Raw genomic sequence first — 17,663 nt, forward strand, 5'->3', positions numbered from 1 at the left:
TAAAATCGATGATCTGACTATAATGCATGAGAAAATACACAATGGACTGATCCTTGTGCTGAAGATCGCTAGAAGCTCTGCCAAGACTTTTGGCGGGAAGTTCTGGGGAAGGTGGTATGGATGTACAATTACTAGAAATCCCGTTTTCTGGGCTTGATCACAAAGGAACCGGACTTGGGACAATTGAAGAGTATCAAACCTGATTAAACCTTCAGATCAGATGCAGTAGTTCACGAGAAAAGAGTGTTTAGAGGAGATACCAAAGAAAATTGACAGGAAGAGATACAAAACCCAGTGATTAGAGTGAGTGTTTCAAGTTTAAGAAAGCATCAGAATTAGTCCATTCTGTCCTCTGACGCTGGTTCTATCAGAGGAGAGAGATTTTCCCTAGACAGATGGATAAGGCCTGGCAGAGGTATTCACGAGGTGTTGTGGCAAATAATCGAGAGCACGCGGTGCCACAGAGATGAATTAAATATTTAAGTTGGGGAAGATGAGGATTAAGCACGCTGGCAGGTTTATCTGCCGCGTGAGGTGAGCATCTTTGCCATAGTTTGGCTGCGAATTAAAAGCAACTCTGGCGTATTTTATTCTCTCTGTACAAGCACAATCAAAGGTCACCATTACTGGTTTAAGCGGGTACAATCTGGTGTCCGGTCGAGAGGATCCCAAGGATCTTTTTTCTCAATCGCGCCACTCAGCCAACGACATACTGAGCTGAAGACACAATTTGCATGATTCCTCGGGCAGTTTTTTAGTATGGCACGCACTAGTACATTAGCTGGAGGATTTAGCTCTCCAACCTTCCCCATCCCAAGCACAAATCTTGGCCGCGTGCACTTTGAGACGCCGTTCGCATTTCTAGCACAAACAAAGACACACATTTTCTCATTAAAAGAAAAAAAAGCATTGAGGAAAAATTGCACAAAAGCTATCCATCATTCTTTGCGATCACAATCAAATATTTATTTTTTTATCAGGCCCCGAAAGCAAAATTTAGAGTCCTCATAGAGCTGCTAAGCTTCTAGATAAAGATGAGAGATTGATTAGTGACCGTCCTTCTGTCCTTTTAGTTGCAAAACATAGAGCACGCGCTCGCATTTGCAGAAGGTTAGGAAATTCACTGAATGACTCAAACATTAAGTTGTTGTTCATTGCATATTAACTTAATTCACTTGTTTAAATATTTAAAGAAAAGAATGTTATTTAGGTCGTAATTTAGTGATGACAGTGCTGATGAAAAACCTAGTTTTTTGGCGGGAAAACTCTTTGATCCTCTAAAACGGGGATTACTTTCAATGTGAGGTTATGTTAGACCTAACCTCAAATATTAAGAAATCTTATGGCGAAATCTCTAAAGCTTGGCTATACACTTCAGAGGTGTGCAAGAAACCGTTGAAACCGAATTAACGTCAAATGAAACATGTACGTCAATGGTCAAAACGCTACTATAACAAACTTATTTTGACGTTAATTCGGTTTCAACGGTTTTTTGCACACCTCTGCACTAGACAAAACTTATTGCAATATTTCTTTTCAATATCCAATATTGACGAGGATTGCCTCTACATTGCAAAGATTTATTGACATAAAAGTTTCAATATTGAAGGAAATTGTCCAGTGTGTAGTCAATTATTGCAATATTAGGTGAGATTCTTAACAATCTCACTTAGGTGAGATTCTTAACAATCTCACCTACTATAATCCTAACAAAATTTCATGTCGTCCGATCGACCTCAAATTTGGCCAAAATGTGTTTCAGCACTTCCTGATCACGAATATATATGTGGCTAATTTACGTTCCCGGCCGGCCGGCCGGCCGCTCTTTGGAGCTTAATAGCTCCTAAACTAAAAAAGATATCGACTTGCGGTTTTCGGCAAAGGTTATATATCGGGTGAAAATTGCAACTTGGTGCATAGACCCCCCACCCCTCACCCCTCCTTCCGCCATTTTGAAAACCCCCCTTTTTTTGTTTTCTCAATAGCTCCGCCCCTATGGCATTCAGCGGACTCAAATTTTAGTATGTTATAGCTGGGCCTTAGAGCTTTCCATCAATACCAAACTTAAGGTCCCCCGACCCCCCTGACCCGAGCTATAAGGGTACAAAAATAATTTCTTAAAATGGCCATAACTCCGGTTCTAATTGTCAGAATTTAAAAAGTGAGGGCTTTTTGGAAAGCTCTCGTGAAATGCCACTTCCCCTTTTAACATCGCAAGTTCATAAAACCACCGCTAGGGGCGCTTTTTTTAAAAAGAAAATTTTTAAATCTTAGAAGTTAAATAACTCAAAAATTCCATTGTGCATCGGGCTGAAAATTTAGTATGTTGTAGCCGTTGATTATACCTGTCAAACAAAAAAAACCTTAAGTCGATCCATAACCCCTGACCCGAGCTATAAGGGGTCAAAGTTCGAACATTGACCGGCCTCTATCTCCGGTTTTAAGTAACATAGCGACCTAAATTTTACCTTTTTGGTTTCGTCTCGATGAGCACTTTCAGATGGAAGTTCAAAAAGTCACCACAGGTGGCGCTGTGATAGCGTCAAAATTCATCGAAATTCAAAGTCACTTTTCTCAAAAACGGCATTGTGCAAGTTAATGAAATTTTAGTATGTTGTAGTCCAGTCTAGGACGTTTCCAAAATGGTGCGTATGCGCGCTGTGGTTTCAATAGGACCGGAGATATGAGGGGTCAAAGTTCACGAAATTCAAAAAATCATATCTCCGGTTCTATGTGACCGATTTTGATGAATGAGGGCTTAAACGAAAGATCTCACCAAATGCTACAACTTTCTAGAATGTTTGAACCTCGTGGGACCAACACCAGGGGCGCCACAGTCGAAAAACCAATTTCAATATCACATAACCTCAATTATCTCGACTGTCGCTGAACCGATTTTGATGATTACTTCAACATAATTGTAGAGCACATTTGTCTCTACATTTCGTCCATACATCATTTTCCGCTCAGACTACGCTATCACTCCGATTTTGCCGTTTAAGTGTGAAAAAATTGATTTTTCCCATAATAACGCTTTGAAATCACTCAGATGCCAATTTGACTGCCTCTACTCCACCAAGACACTTAAAATAGGGGTTTAAATGGAAAGTCCCGCAAAATACAACAATTCTTTGATTTAGTTGAAGTTCAACAAATGAACACTTGGGGCACTCTGGATGAAAAAACGAGTTAAGAAACAAAAAACCTCACTTATCTTGGCTTCTGAGTAATCGATGAGATCATGTTATATAGGAAAATTATAGAGAACATTCTGGTCTACATTTCACCCATATAACACTTTTCTGTCAGTTCATCCAAATCCTTGATATTTTGGTTCAAATACAAAACTTGTATAATTTCACGAATTTGGTTCAAGATAACTGAATGGCGTCTCCCTACTTCAGCATCAAATCGAATTTGCATGCACTCCGAGTTAGCTCACGTTAAGAATCTCACCTACATAAGCCGGTTAGGATTATCTGTCCCTTTGTTTCAATATGGAGTATTTTTTTTAATAATTTATTTCATTATTTTGAATGGCTACACACTAGGTCAAATAATGTCAATAAAAATTTTCAAAGTCACATTGAAATAAAATTTCAAAAGAAATTCTAAATATCAAATTCATTTGATATTTCCTGCAATATTTTTTAAGGGTCAGAAATCTTCGTTCATGACACACATCCAAGATAAAAATCCAAGTAAGGACACATCTATCCCATCTATCCCTGCTTCCTCCAGAAAATTCCAGATTCTCGGGATTTCGCTGTACATTTTGTCAAATCTTTCCAAGAACCCAGCTTGGTTAGCACTTCTTACCTGCTTCCTCCAAGAAATCACAGTTCCTCTGGAATTTTGTTGTGCACTTAGTCGAATACATCCAGAATACCCAAATTGATCAGAATGCTTCTCCTGGTTCTTCCAGGAAATCACAGAATATCTCAGAATATCTGTGACTTGCTGGAGAAACCAGGAGAAATCTTCTGACAAACTTGGCTATTTTGGGTGTTCTTGACAAAATACAGAAGAAAATCCCAGAAGATCTGTGATTTCCCGGAGGAACCAGGGGAAATCTTCTGACCAACATGAGTATTCCGGACATACTTGACAAAAAATACAACAAAATCCCAGAAGATCTGAGATTTTCTAGAGGAAGTAGGGGAGAAGTCCTGACAAAGATGGGTTTCTGGGAAGAATTGAGCAGAATATAGAGCAGAATCTCTGGTTCTATCTACGATGATATTCTGAGATGTCTTCCTGTTCATAAACATGCTAATTCCAAGAGTTTTTCGATGTTTGAAAGGAACTGAATCTCTGACCGAAATGGTATTTTAATAAGTTGTAATATTGAAGTCAATTTTCTCAGTGTGTAGGCGCAAATATTGAAATATTGGTTTCAATATTCGCTTAAATATTGAAATTTTCTTTCAATGTCACTTTGAAATGTTATTATTGCAATAATTTGCCTAGTGTGCAGACAGCTTAACCTCTCTAACCTTCTAATAACTAGCAATATTTAATTGCAATGTTTCTTTCATTTTAAGAGCCAAATTAATCAAATTACAAAGATAAAAGAACTAGGTTATGTAATTTCAGACAACAGGTCCTTAATTAAAATAAAAGGAGATTGAAATTTGATATTCTTAACATTATATGTGAGATGAATTTGAAAAAGTCGATTTATAAGAAGACCCATTCGGAAGAAGTTCATTTTAAATGTAAGGTTAACTCTTTCGCGTCACACTTTTATTCAGCAGATGAATTCATGTAAAATTGAGTTTCCTAATGCTTTATGATCAAATATAATATTTGTGAGAGGAAAAAAAAAATTCCATTGCATGAAAACTCGGAACAACTCCGGGTCATATATGACCCTATTGTCGGCAAAGGAAATATATACACCATTTCCAAAATCAATATCACGGGCTTTCTAAGAATTTTTTTGCTTGAAGTTGTTAATTTGGCCAAAACCATGGCAAACTGGATTGTCTTGATGAACACTGTACTCCTGGTGTTCAAGGAATCTTCCTGGTAATCCGTTGAACAGTCACTGTCACAATATTTTGAGTGATATTTAGCAAAAATAAATTTATCCACATCTTTATTCACACACAATACAATTGCACAATATGAGACGCTTGCAGAATACTCCAAAATATTGCAAAATATGTTATAATTCATCAGATATAAGATGAAATGTCCAGGAGCAAGGTATTTTCCTTCTGGATTTCACACAGAAAAACAATGTCCCAACTGTTCCAACTACATGTTGGCACGAAAACACTTACATAAACTTTTACCCTTGCCGATAATAGGGTCATATATGACCCTGAAAATTCTACGCGCTTTTCTGGAAAATGGGGAGTAGTTTATTATATCAAAATATGCAATATACAATCTTTGTATATTCTATTTTGTGTTTCTAAAGAACTTTTTGCTGAAAAAATAAATGAATAAAAAATTTTGAAAACGAAAAGTAATTTCACAAAGTTCGAAATTCGTGATTTTTGATCTCAAACATTTTCTTTTCCTGAATATCTGGAGTCTTGAGAAAATTAGCCAAGAATCTTACATCCTTCTATTATGATGTCGTGCACAAACAAATAGATTTCAATTAATGTAAATAGTCAAAAAAAAAAAATTTCCCCGGATCATATATGACCCTAATAACGTGAAAGAGTTAATTAGACTTAACCTCAAATATTTGATTTTTTGGAATGGAAAATCTCCAACACTTTATGCATTTCTCATCCAATTTGTTTAATTTTCAAGTGAAATTTTGCACATATCAGGTTTGAAAGAGGCTCTTAATGGATGTAAAGTTTGTAGCCTCTATCTGTCTTACAATTTTACTTTACACACAGGGTAATTCGAAAATTTGAGGTTATGTTAAACCTCATAACCTCAAATTAAAAATTCAAGACGTATTTTGTGCAGCAGAGTTTCTTAATTTGCAGTGTAAAGAAATGATATAATTATATTTTCAGTAATTAAAACAGATTCTAACCATTTAATATTGCATTTCCTATGTATTTCAAATTGGTTAAATAAGAAAATACAGAAAAATGAATACTAAATTAAATGTGACAATTTGCTGTTAAGTGAATCGGCTGACATTTAAAAAAAAAATGTATTAAGAGGTTAGCTTTACAAAGTTGTAGAGCAAAATTGTATCGCTTTGGCGTTGTATTTTCCAAATTAAAAAACGACAGCACTAGATCTTCCATTTAATAATGAGGTTCTTCAAGAATATAAGATTAGGTATGACTTAACCTCAAAAATATTATATGAAATAATAATAAATTATTTTTTTCTTATTTCCAAAGTCTACAAATGTTTTGTCCTATTTTAGAAATTCACAAATACCCCAGAAATTTTCAAAATAGCCAAGATCTACTTGTTTTTAGGTTAGAATAAAAAAACGTTTAACATAAGGCACATAAAATATAAGATAAATAGATTTAAAGCAAAAGAAAGGTCTTTAGCATATTATTTACCTTTTCGGAGTTGAAAAAACTCTGTGTTTAAGCCCATAACTCATTGCTAAATTTTTCAATGGGCAGAAGGTATGTCGATTACGCATTTAAAGTGCCGGAGATGATGATTTGAATGCGAAATTACCATTGACATACAAAAAAGATTACGAAGGTCGTCTGAGGAGAAATGCTATAATACAATAATACAGTATTTTCTTTTTGCCAACATTTTAATCTTTCATCTAACTATTTAGCAAATCTCTCAATCTCAAATGCAAAATCGTACTAAATTCTAAAAATACTTTAACAATTCCAGAATTAATCGTGCATTTTTCCCATTTTTTTTACTTGCTTCATTGGGGCATAAAATCGGTAAATTTCCATAGCATTGAGTCACAGAAGCAGCAAAAGTACCTTTTTTTTATAGAATTACCTGAGGCGATACAGACGAAACTATTTGACGAAGAGGCACTTGTTCTCAAGATTAGCAACTAATTAGCTGGTTCCCATTCTTTAATTGACTGCTTAAACACGGCAAAAGTTCCACTCTGATCTCTCTCTAGCTCCAATACAAAAGCCATCGTGCATAACTTTCACACCTCCGAAATCCAAACACCAGCTATTTTGATGAAGAAAGTCAAACCTTGAGAGTTGCAAATTTTTCTGCACAAAAACCCAACCAAGAGGAACAATGCAAAATCAGTTTGTTAGTTTTGTCTCTAAAAATGATCATCATTGGATTTGTTGTTGTGTCGCAAATCTCCTCATAATCAACTTTTGTCACGTACGGAGTTTTCTTCTCACGCAATTAGCATTATCAGCTATTTTTTTCAATGGTCAATTGAATAATTTGCCAATTGATTTTGCCAATTTTGCGCAAGATCATTTTTGGCCTAATGTTATTGGCTGAGTTAATCTTTATCGCTCATCTAGTGTAATCCGCGAGGAGAGTGATTGCAACTCTGAACCGGAGTTTTTGTCCCTGCGAGTCGTTGAGTTAAAAGCGATGTTTAAAAAAAAATTAAAGCACTATGCTGATTATGTGCAAATGTGAATTGAAGGTGTTTTATGGCAGAAGCAGCTTAAAACATATTGACATAGCGTAAAATTGTAAAACGTTGTTTTAGCCTAGAAGACAAACGATTTGAGATATCGACTTTGCGTTTTGAATGACCCTACTATGAGTTTCACTTACACTTCCTGAACCCTTTTATCTTTACATCATAATCATGTTGAATATCTTACTCCTTTCCCTGTTTTCTTGACACATAACCTAAATAACCTCACTTTTCAAAGCAAACGATTTGAGATATCGCCTTTGCGTTTTGAATGACCCTACTATGGGTTTGCCTTACACTCCCTGTCCCCTTTTATCTTTATATCATAATCATGTTGAATATCTTACCCATTTCCCGGTTTCCTTGATACATAACCTAAATAATCTCACTTTTCCTTATATTTAGAAAAATATTTGAAGGCTTTTCTGAAAAGATCCATTGGATTTTAAAATCGATTTTAATAATTAAAATAATCTTTAATTTCAAATAGGCTTAACTTCGTTTCGTGTATAACATAACCTCCAAAAATACATTGTTAAGGAATTACTCTTAAGTAAGTTTTTTTAGAAGGGATTTCGTTGTGAAATTCTTCAGACAAAGGGAACACGGATTTTGACCTGGGAGGGAATTCTGTAACTCGATGAACGCGTTACTAGTGAACGATTATCTAGTGAAAGGTTCACGAGCTTCCTTCACGACTGCTGGAAAAGTTATTCTGTACCTTTGCGTGAAGCAGAGAGAGGAAGTGTGTTGAAATTTTCAATAAATTTAAGATTTTCATCAATATTTGAACTAAATAATCATGAAAAACACTAGAATTGAGTATTAGAAATAATATGGTCTTGTTTTTCAAGCTGAGTATGGAAAAATTTTTACTAGCTTCACCGAGTGATAACATCATCTTCACCGAAAAATTGCCAAGTGAAACACATAACCTAAAAGTGATACCTTAACGTGAAGCTATCGCAAGTTACAGAATCTCTTTTGCGATCACTTTAGTGAAGTGTTCACCAATTTTGACAGGTGATCACTTCACAGGGTTACAGAATTCCCCCCTGGACTTATCCTCCTTTATTACTACACAAACGACGACGTTTCGGAACTTTATGGTTCCTTCCTCAGGTATGCAAGTAACTACAGTAGACTCTCTCTCAATCGTGAATATGGGGCAAAATGTCATCCGGTTTAGCGATAGAATTTAGCATCAAAGCCTCTGTAAATTCCACAAAAAGTGCTCAATTATAAAGAATCACGATAAAATAGGAAGAACTACAGCGAATTTGAGGAAATTAGCTTCATAATTAAGCGTGAAAACTGTCAACAAAATTTGACGCCCGATTGAAAAAGAGCCGATTGAGTGAGAGTCTACTGTAGTGGGAAAAGTTACTTTTTACCGACTACCCTTTTCCCACTAGTTACTTGTATACCTGAGGAAGGAGCCATAAAGTTCTGAAACGTCGTTTGTGCAATAATAAAGAAGGATAAGTCCAGAGTCCAGGTCAAAATCCGTGTTCCCTTTGTCCAAAGTTCAACTCTTGACCGATTCTTAAGCTGAAATTCTTCAGTTAGAAAAGGTATAATGTCTTTATCAGATTTTTGTACAACTATATAAATTAAATTTTTAGTGCCATTACACATCAAAAAGTTAGGTTATGTCAATATTAAGGTTAAACAATAATTAAGTTATGATTTAATATGGGCATCACTTCCATTAGAATTGTTTTCAGTCAAGATAGTTGGAATTTCGTCCTGGTCAAAGCTAGGGTCTGTTTTGTAAGTCAAGTTGGTTTTAGGTTATAAAAGAACACAACCTCACTTTTCGGTTTATCGTCTCTTTGAGGAATTTCAACAACTTCCTTCAAGCAATCTTGAATAATCGATTAGCATTAGAAGTTACGCAGAAAAGAGAATTTTCTGCTAAAAATTACATAACCTAGAACTGTATCACATTAATTTAGTTACAAAAAAAATGTTAGTATATTTTGAAAGTTTATAAGAACTCAATGTAATAATTTCGTATTCTAAAATGTTGCACTAATGAAAAAATTGAATATTTTCCATTTTTTATGCAAAATATTGCAAGAAACTGCAGTCTGGGTAAAATATGTTTGTAGAGAATTTGAAGGATTAGTAATTAACCTAAAATTTGACATATTCCAATGAAATTTATAACCTTTTCATAAAATTTCCATAATGAACTGTCTATTTTCTTGCCTAAAATTTGATTTTTGCTCTTCAAATACAATGAATTAGTGTTCGTCAATTCTCAAAGAGAAAATGCTCTTTTAGGTTATGTAATTCTCACATAACCTCTTTTTTTACTTCTTTCCCGTATTGTAATTTTATTCGCCGATTTCTAGCGATAATATTTGAAACAATGGGCATAATTCTTTTGTTTGGTAAATTTATTATTTTGAAATATGAGGTTATGTTTGGGTTAATATCAAAATCTTTGATTGTAACAAACAGAACAGAAGATCCAAGAGAAAATTAGCTATTTCTGTATCAAATCATTGCCGTTCTGAATATGGATAGGGACGTGAATGTGTATTTGACACTTAAAAATTAGGTTACGTTTCGTTCTTTTAGAAATTTCAACCATTTCACGGTTCTATACCAGTTTAATCCATCACTAACCGTCACAAAACCGCTTGCTTGAACTAGTTTGAATGTTATTTAAACATAAAAAACTTAATAAACTATAGAAAAAACAAAGAAAATATGGGAGCGTTCCACAAGTAAACATCCAAGAGTTGAAAAACTAATGCAAAACCATATAAGCAGGCTGTCATACACGCTCACGTTCCTATCCATATTCTATTCTGAACCGCAATGATCAAACAAAAGTCCTTTTTACCAAAGCAAGAAACTTTCTCAGTTCGGACTTCACCTTTTGAAACTAAATAACGTCAACTTTAAAATTTCCTTAGACGCATAAACTTAGGGAATATGAAATTAGACTACAATTTTAAGGTTATGTCTAATACAACTTCAAATTCCAGAATTAACTTTTCGTTAGGAAAAAGAGATTTTTTGTATAAATAATGAGCTAAGCAGCTGGTTATCATTGTGAGGTTATGGTGAAAATAACCTCAAAGGCGAAAAAGATTGTGCACTTAACCTTATTTAATTAACAATAGACCTATTTGTTTCCTATTTGTTCCTGTTTCTGGAACTTTATCGCCTCAATTCATGCCACAGAAACAAATTCTAATTATCTTATTTGGTTAGTAAGTTAGCTGGCAGTGTAAAGCTATGCTTAACATGACCTTTAAAAAACAATTAGAACCTTAAATAAATTTGTCTATTTGATAAGCAAATAGAAAGATTTTACAATCTCAAATATTTTTTATTCTATTTATAGTGAATGAGGCTTAAAGTGAAAGAAAATATTTTACACGCGTAGAGCAATTTTGAGGTTACAATTAAGGCGGAAAATATCCTTACACTGACTAATGATATCACAGCCATTCCATGCTTATTGGCATAGAATAAGGTCTATTCTATATCAGGAGTTATTCTAGAATTTGAGGTTATGTCACTGAATTGAGATTAAAATGACGTAGAATACCAAATTGTCATAAAATGCCAAATGCAGATATTCCCATCAAAAAACTGAATTTATAATTATTTTTTATTTCGCAAGACTTCTACAACAGTTCTAGGGCTCATAATTTAATTTTTTCGATCTACTTTTCAAGTGATAAAAGCCATTAAATGTCAACACTTTTTTTGGTTATGTAGTAAAAACCATTCAAATGTCTATTTCTGATATTAAACTCTACATAACAAAGTAATTACAAAGTAAGTACTCCAATATGGTATTCTACGCCCATTTTTTGGTTTCTAACCATTTTTGACAATTGTTTTAACTTATAGTAAATTCGTTCTGGGTTTTAAAGCGTTAAAAAATCTTTTAACCAGTGCAAAAATTTATATTCAAACACATACAGTAGAGTCTCTCCAATCTGAATTTCCCAAATTCGAAAAACCAGTTGAATATAAAATGTCAATGTGAGGTTATGTTAAAAAAATCGTGTTGTGGATGTTTGAGAATTGTGTTACCCTGCTGCTTCCTGAATGCTTACACAAAATATAATCGTTTACAATGAAAAGGAAATATATCACCACAAATATTTGTGAAAATTACGGAGATTTATTTTAAACTAGGGGAAGACTTCCAGGTTTCGCACACGCACTGTGCGAACGTATGATATTTTTCCCATATTCTTTAAATGAATTTGACCTATTGCATTTTAACCCTTTAAGGACGATTAGAACACCGGTGTCCCATAAAGAAAATAATTTTTCCTGACTACCTCAAGTTATTTTTTTCTTATAAATATTTGTACGTAATATTCACTTATGTTATTATTATACAATACTCATACGTAATATTTTTCATTAAAGTGAAAATTATCATTAATTGGTATTGTCAGAAAAATTACTTAAATTTTTGGGCTATTTTTGTTCCTATCGCTCATAGATATGAATAATACACCGAATCAGACTCTGTTGGATTTTCTAAGGCAAGATGTAAGATCTTTAACTGATATTGTGAATCGGTTTCATTTTTATTGCTGATTTTCGGTCCGCGAGAACTGTATCGTCGTTAAAGAGTTAATAGATAGTATTGAGTTTGATTAACATATTTCCTGAAAAACTCAGTCAAAGTGGGTAATTCGATCTAATCCTTTGTTATTCAATTTGACTTTACTTCACAAAATACAGTAGAGTTCCTCAAATTTGAACGACAGTTGAATGCAAAATGTAAAATTTGAGGTTATACAAAGAAAGTTTTACGTGGTGTCTGCGTTAGAATCATTTTTCTCTGGTGTTTCCTCAATATTATCGTATTATACTAATTTCCGCAACAAATTCCATTTATTTCACAATAAATTACATTGATACATTCTCTAAAGTTATTTTTCTTAATTTAGGGAAAGTACATTTCTAATCAGTTCCGTTACAGTTTTGAAAATATTGTTCAAATCTGAGGAACTCTACTGCAAAGTCAAATTGAAGAACAAAGGATTAGACCGAATTTCTCACTTTGAGTTCAGCTAATATACATATACGGTCGAAATACAGCACTGGACTCTACTATCTGTCAAAAAATATGACTTTATTTTTTTAGGTTAGGCTTAACATAGCCTGAAAAAATGAACTAATTCATTTTTGTTTAATAAGAGGATAGAGTCCAATGATCTATTGCGCAGAATATTGAAGATAAAATACTAAATACAAAATCTTAATAATAAGAATAGTGGCACAACGTTCCTTACAGGAACTAGGCCAACCCGTAGGGAAAAGCGCGCTACTTTCGGTAATATTTTTTTGCATCGGAGGAAAATTATTTTCCGAGTGGCGAAAAAATCCTAAATACTACACTGCGTATTGGTTCAACCACTGAAAGTGTTATGGTTCGCCAACTCATCAGGTAACTCCAGCAGCTTAAAATCACAACATAACCTCAAAGAGGAAAACAAAGGAAAAGGAAGATGAAGAAAAGACAGCTGATAAATTTTTAGGGTTGTCACATTTGAAATTTTCACATTTCAGTCGATTTTTCGACATAAATTTGCAAGAAAAACAGTGCTTCAGAAAAGTTAGAAGAAAACTGTTTTAGATACCTTCTTTTAGTGAAATAATGGTTTCCGTGGATTCGTGGAACTTGAATCTAATAATCGGTAAATAATTTTTAATTGTGAGCAAGAGTTATTCCAGGAAAAAATGCAATGACGAACCTTAACAACTCATCGTGCGAATATTGCCTCCACAGGCAAGGTTCGCACAAATCATCATACTTTTTTCATTTTCCTGCCCAGGAAAAAGAACAGATTTTACGGCAGTGAATGAGGCACGCATAGAAAGTTAAAAGACCACAGATTCTTGTGGTATAGCGCAATTGATTGTCCATTTTACCGTTCAGCCATAAAGAAATCTTAAATATTGACTTCCAAAAAGCGTGCGAACCATCCCTCACTTCCCCTAATGCTAATTTGTAAATTTGAGGTTAGAATTTCTAATTGTAGAAAATTCCATCACAGTACCTAAGGCATAAAGGTTATCATAGATACTCTATGTCAATATGTCTCCCACGTGATTTTTTGAACCAAACCGAAAAATGAAACAATAATTTTACGCGCAATTGCTGTTTGGGGGCTTTCGTGGGAGTTGTTTCTTCGGAAATGGGGATGGTCATCTGGAAGAGGGTGTCCATGTCCAATTTAATTATTTGATAGCGTGGTGTTTATGTTATTGATTTCACCAATAAAAGACTGCCCTATTGACTCCCCAACCTAGGCAATGAACTTTATACTGCCAAGGATATTTTCTGCTGGATGACCCAACTCGCGATGGTTATTAAAAATAGATCCTCGAAAAAACAGGGGGATGGCTGTCTAAATTACTTTACCACTTGTGATTCCTTTATAGCTTTCTATTAATTTTTGAACATTTGAGGGTTAGAATTGTGGGTTTGGGGATCAATTTCACCCTTGAAATCCTCAGTTCTCGACATACTTTGGCCACCCTTGGCGGAGTGTCTCTCTTCTCTTGGCCAGATATGAACATCATTATGCTTCTCTCTGGATTAAATATAAAATAGTAATGTGCACGATCTCACAAATACACGCACGCACACCTCATGTTGACGATGTAAATGTACAATTTCCTACCTGTGGAGACGAAAAGTGCCACAAACTGAAAACCTGTGGAGAATTTTCAACTTTTCAGTTGCCTCTCAGATCTCTAACGAACCGGACTTGAAATCTCAAATTGAGAAGTGCTTTTTTTTATATTAATCGTACCCTGTACTGAGACTTCTTCCTTGTGCTATCCGGTGAGATAATTAAATTAACTTTCGTTCCATCGCCAAAAACTTCCTGCAGTTCTTGATGTAGCCAACGGAAAATTTAATTTTTTTACAAATTACAACTGAACTGGTAAATGCTGTGACGGATTATACCCAAGTTTAGAGACTTATCTTGCACTTTTGGGTGATCGCAAGTGATCTGAAAAAAAATCTCGCGAAATTTCTAGATGTAAATGCTCAATCTGTGGTGTTTAATTAGGTCATTCAACGATCTTCTGGCGCTTTTTATCATCGATCAACGGCGATCCTCGAATTTTGGGTGAGTATTTTAGTTAATTTTTTGGGGCTCTCAAGAATGGCCTTTTTTTCCTCTCAAGAAGCCCACTTGAGAGCACAAGACTTTGTGTGTCTTTCACCAGCAAAAATATCAAGGTGTATCTGCCGATGGACAAAAAAGTCGCATAAATGCAAAATTTTTCCATCTTAACAGTCATAGGGGAGAGCGAGGTGCTTGGGGCAGAGATAGTTTGAATTTTAAGTGGCGCCAAAACGGTCGATTAGAAAGATATTGATACAGAATCCTCGCGAGGTACAGACCTCCTTAAAGAATTAAGTGTATAGTAAAACTTGATAAGATTCGAATACCTTTAATTCTAAAACAGCAGACTTAAAGAGATTCAAACCCAGTAGAGCAATTCTGTAATAATCTTACAATGTCATATGACAAATTTTCATGGGAATATGTAGAAGCAGGACTGTATTGATAGTCAAGGAGTATCGAATGGTCATTGCGAAGAGCTCTGAAGAACTCTGTGATTGATATGAATCGTAGTTTTGAAGAGTTTTCAGAATTTACCATACCGTAGATGCGAGGAACTTTGCCCCCCCCCCCTTCTGTTCGTAAGGGCCTTGATAGATCTGAGGATTATCCGAGAGACGGCTTATCGTAATTATATTAGAAATAAAGATCAAACTACTACGTCGTCTCTCGGCTTAAATCGTAAGTGTGTCTAGGGCATAAGCTTTTCTTTACTTCTAGAATTCAAGGATGGTCTTTACGGATCCGATCTACCATGTCTGATCAGTGAGGATCATTCTTAAACTTTAGAATTAAAGAAAAGTCTACGATCAGTAGGGGAGATAGGGGCAGAATTAGCTAGAAAATGAAGCTTTTTTTCGCGCGTGATTTGTGAAAAAATGATAAGGTTTTTTTCAATGTTTTTATATTTCATAAGTAGCACTAGGATATTGGCTGTATGAAACAGTGTAGTCCAAGGTTCTAAAATCCTTGACTTTTTCTAAAGAGTATAATGAAAAAAGTATGACATATTGGTTACACTTGCCGCGGCCTGGGTAGATATAGCCACTTTTGGGGTGCTAATTGCCACCAGTTTTCCAGGCGAAATTTTGAACTGGAGATACCAAATATTGTTTCGCTTGATACACTTAAGTCCACTAATGCTAAATATGTCACTTAAACCTAAAGAAAAAGGCTTTAGCCGACTTTTTAATGACATTTTTGTAATTGCGGCAAAATTGATAAAAATATCCTGAAAAAATCTATTTCACAAATTTTTCATCCGAATGGCAATATTGCTTGGAATATCAATAGTACTTTTTCATCTAACAATTATCCATGTATTAGTGATAAATCATTGTTAGTTTTATCCCGCCACGGAAGAGTGGTTACAACTGCCCCGAGGGGGCTGTTTCAGTGGTTATCGTCTTATATAAAAAAATTGGAATATTATTATCCAAGTGAAAAATATTTTTTAATTAGGTTTATTAAACCAGAAACGAGGTAAAACTATGAAATCTTGACTAGAAACTCAGAAAACCAAATGCTGGCCCAAAAACTGTAACATCAAAATTACAATTTTATACTCATTTTATAAAAATGCTTCTAAATTGTATGATTACAGGATCAGACTTATAAATATTTCTGGCAATATGGGGATGTGTTCTTACTTTCATTAAAAAATACTTTGCTCGATGTACATTTTAAGAAAAACGAGAAAAATTCACTGACTAATTCTACCCCTGGCTATAGGTACCCCGGTCTCCCCTAAGGGGCAAAGTCAGCCACGAAGGACAAAGTCATCTGCATCTACGGCAGGGGGAAGTAGGGCACCTTTGAAGTTGTACTTTTTTTCTCCTACTTTTTAATGGTACTGGACTTTTCCATGATGTAATTTAGCTTTGCAATTGGTTTGTTGAGTTACATTAAGGCTCAACTCCGTTTAAAAATAGGAGAAAAAAGCCCAGTTTGAAAGCTGCCTCAATTCAAAGGTGCCTCTCTTCCCTAGCAGGGCACATGCCTCGTAAGCACCACTAAAAGTTTTTTTTAGAAAATTGTTTCTATAAGATCTGTTTGAATTTAGTACAATGTCTTCAGCAGCTATTACAGCCTAGACTCTTCAGAATTCCAGGTCTAAACGTTTTGTCCTGTGGATTGGAAATAATGATAATACGGCGATAAACGCATTGAGAGAGAACACGTATAAAAACATTCAAAAAAAAGCAGAACATAAAATTGAAAAACTTTAACGAATATCGTTAGAAAATCTTTAAATAATACGTAAATTTCAGGCTTTGCTACCAACACGGGTTTTAGGCCGGCTTCAGATCTAAGGTTTAGCCCAGTTCCCGAAAGTCTCAAATTTCAAAATAGCAACCAATTTTATTGATTTTTCAGAATTAACCAAGATCATTTACCCATAATATTCAATGTTAAGTCATATTTTCCTAAGAAAATCTCGACTTATAAGAAATAAGAGAAGTTAAGCCATATGGCTAAGCCTTAGGTCTGAAGCCTGTCTTAGACTGGAGGCTTAGCCCAGTTCCCGAAGGTCTTGAAAGTCTTAGTAATAGGAAAATTTAAGCATTTTTAAAACACAATGGATCATTGGTCCTTAATATGCAATTGTAATAGACCTATTAATAAGCTTCAAGGCATCTTAATTCTCAGAGCAAAAATACGAAGATAGTTGTGTCACTATTGGGCTTATAAATACTTTAACCCTTTAACGATGAGACAGTTTTCGCTGACGGAAAATTGCAATAAAAATGAAACTGATAAACAGAACTTGTAAAACGTCTTAAACTTCGAAAAGCAAATAGAGTCTGATTTAGTGTATTTTTTGTCTCTATGAACGATAGTGAGAACGATAGAGAACGATAGATAAAAAAACTGTAAGTATAAAAAATAATTTAAATTTATTTTCAATATGAGAATTTAAAAATTCGTCATTTTTGAGCTTAAATATATCATATAGCAAATAGCAGGAAAAATTATTTTCTCTATGGAACACC

The 17,663-nt window shown here is 34.5% G+C and overlaps 2 protein-coding genes across 10 annotated transcripts in view; one reads left to right on the top strand and one right to left on the bottom strand.

Annotated features, from left to right (window-relative positions):
* LOC129807774 (protein stunted) overlaps nucleotides 1-17,663 on the bottom strand; it is a 351,397-nt gene that overhangs the window by 6,756 nt on the left and 326,978 nt on the right. Inside the window, exon 1 of one of the 3 annotated variants that reach the window (XM_055857257.1) lies at nucleotides 15,552-15,557. The exons of the other annotated variants lie outside the window; for them this stretch is intronic. The gene's annotated coding sequence lies outside the window, so the exon portion shown is untranslated. Of the gene's footprint in view, nucleotides 1-15,551; nucleotides 15,558-17,663 lie in introns of those variants that run through there. 3 annotated transcript variants of the gene reach the window in all.
* The window catches only part of LOC129807756 (UNC93-like protein), a 54,384-nt gene continuing 36,896 nt past the window's right edge, over nucleotides 176-17,663 (top strand). The window contains exons 1-2 of one of the 7 annotated variants that reach the window (XM_055857229.1): nucleotides 192-534; nucleotides 14,611-14,670. The gene's annotated coding sequence lies outside the window, so the exon portion shown is untranslated. Of the gene's footprint in view, nucleotides 535-14,100; nucleotides 14,671-17,663 lie in introns of all 7 variants that reach the window. The other 6 variants (XM_055857223.1, XM_055857224.1, XM_055857222.1 and 3 more) reach the window with 6 other exon arrangements.

Source organism: Phlebotomus papatasi, chromosome 3 (genome assembly GCF_024763615.1).
Source record: "Phlebotomus papatasi isolate M1 chromosome 3, Ppap_2.1, whole genome shotgun sequence".
Taxonomy (NCBI): Eukaryota; Metazoa; Arthropoda; class Insecta; order Diptera; family Psychodidae; genus Phlebotomus; species Phlebotomus papatasi.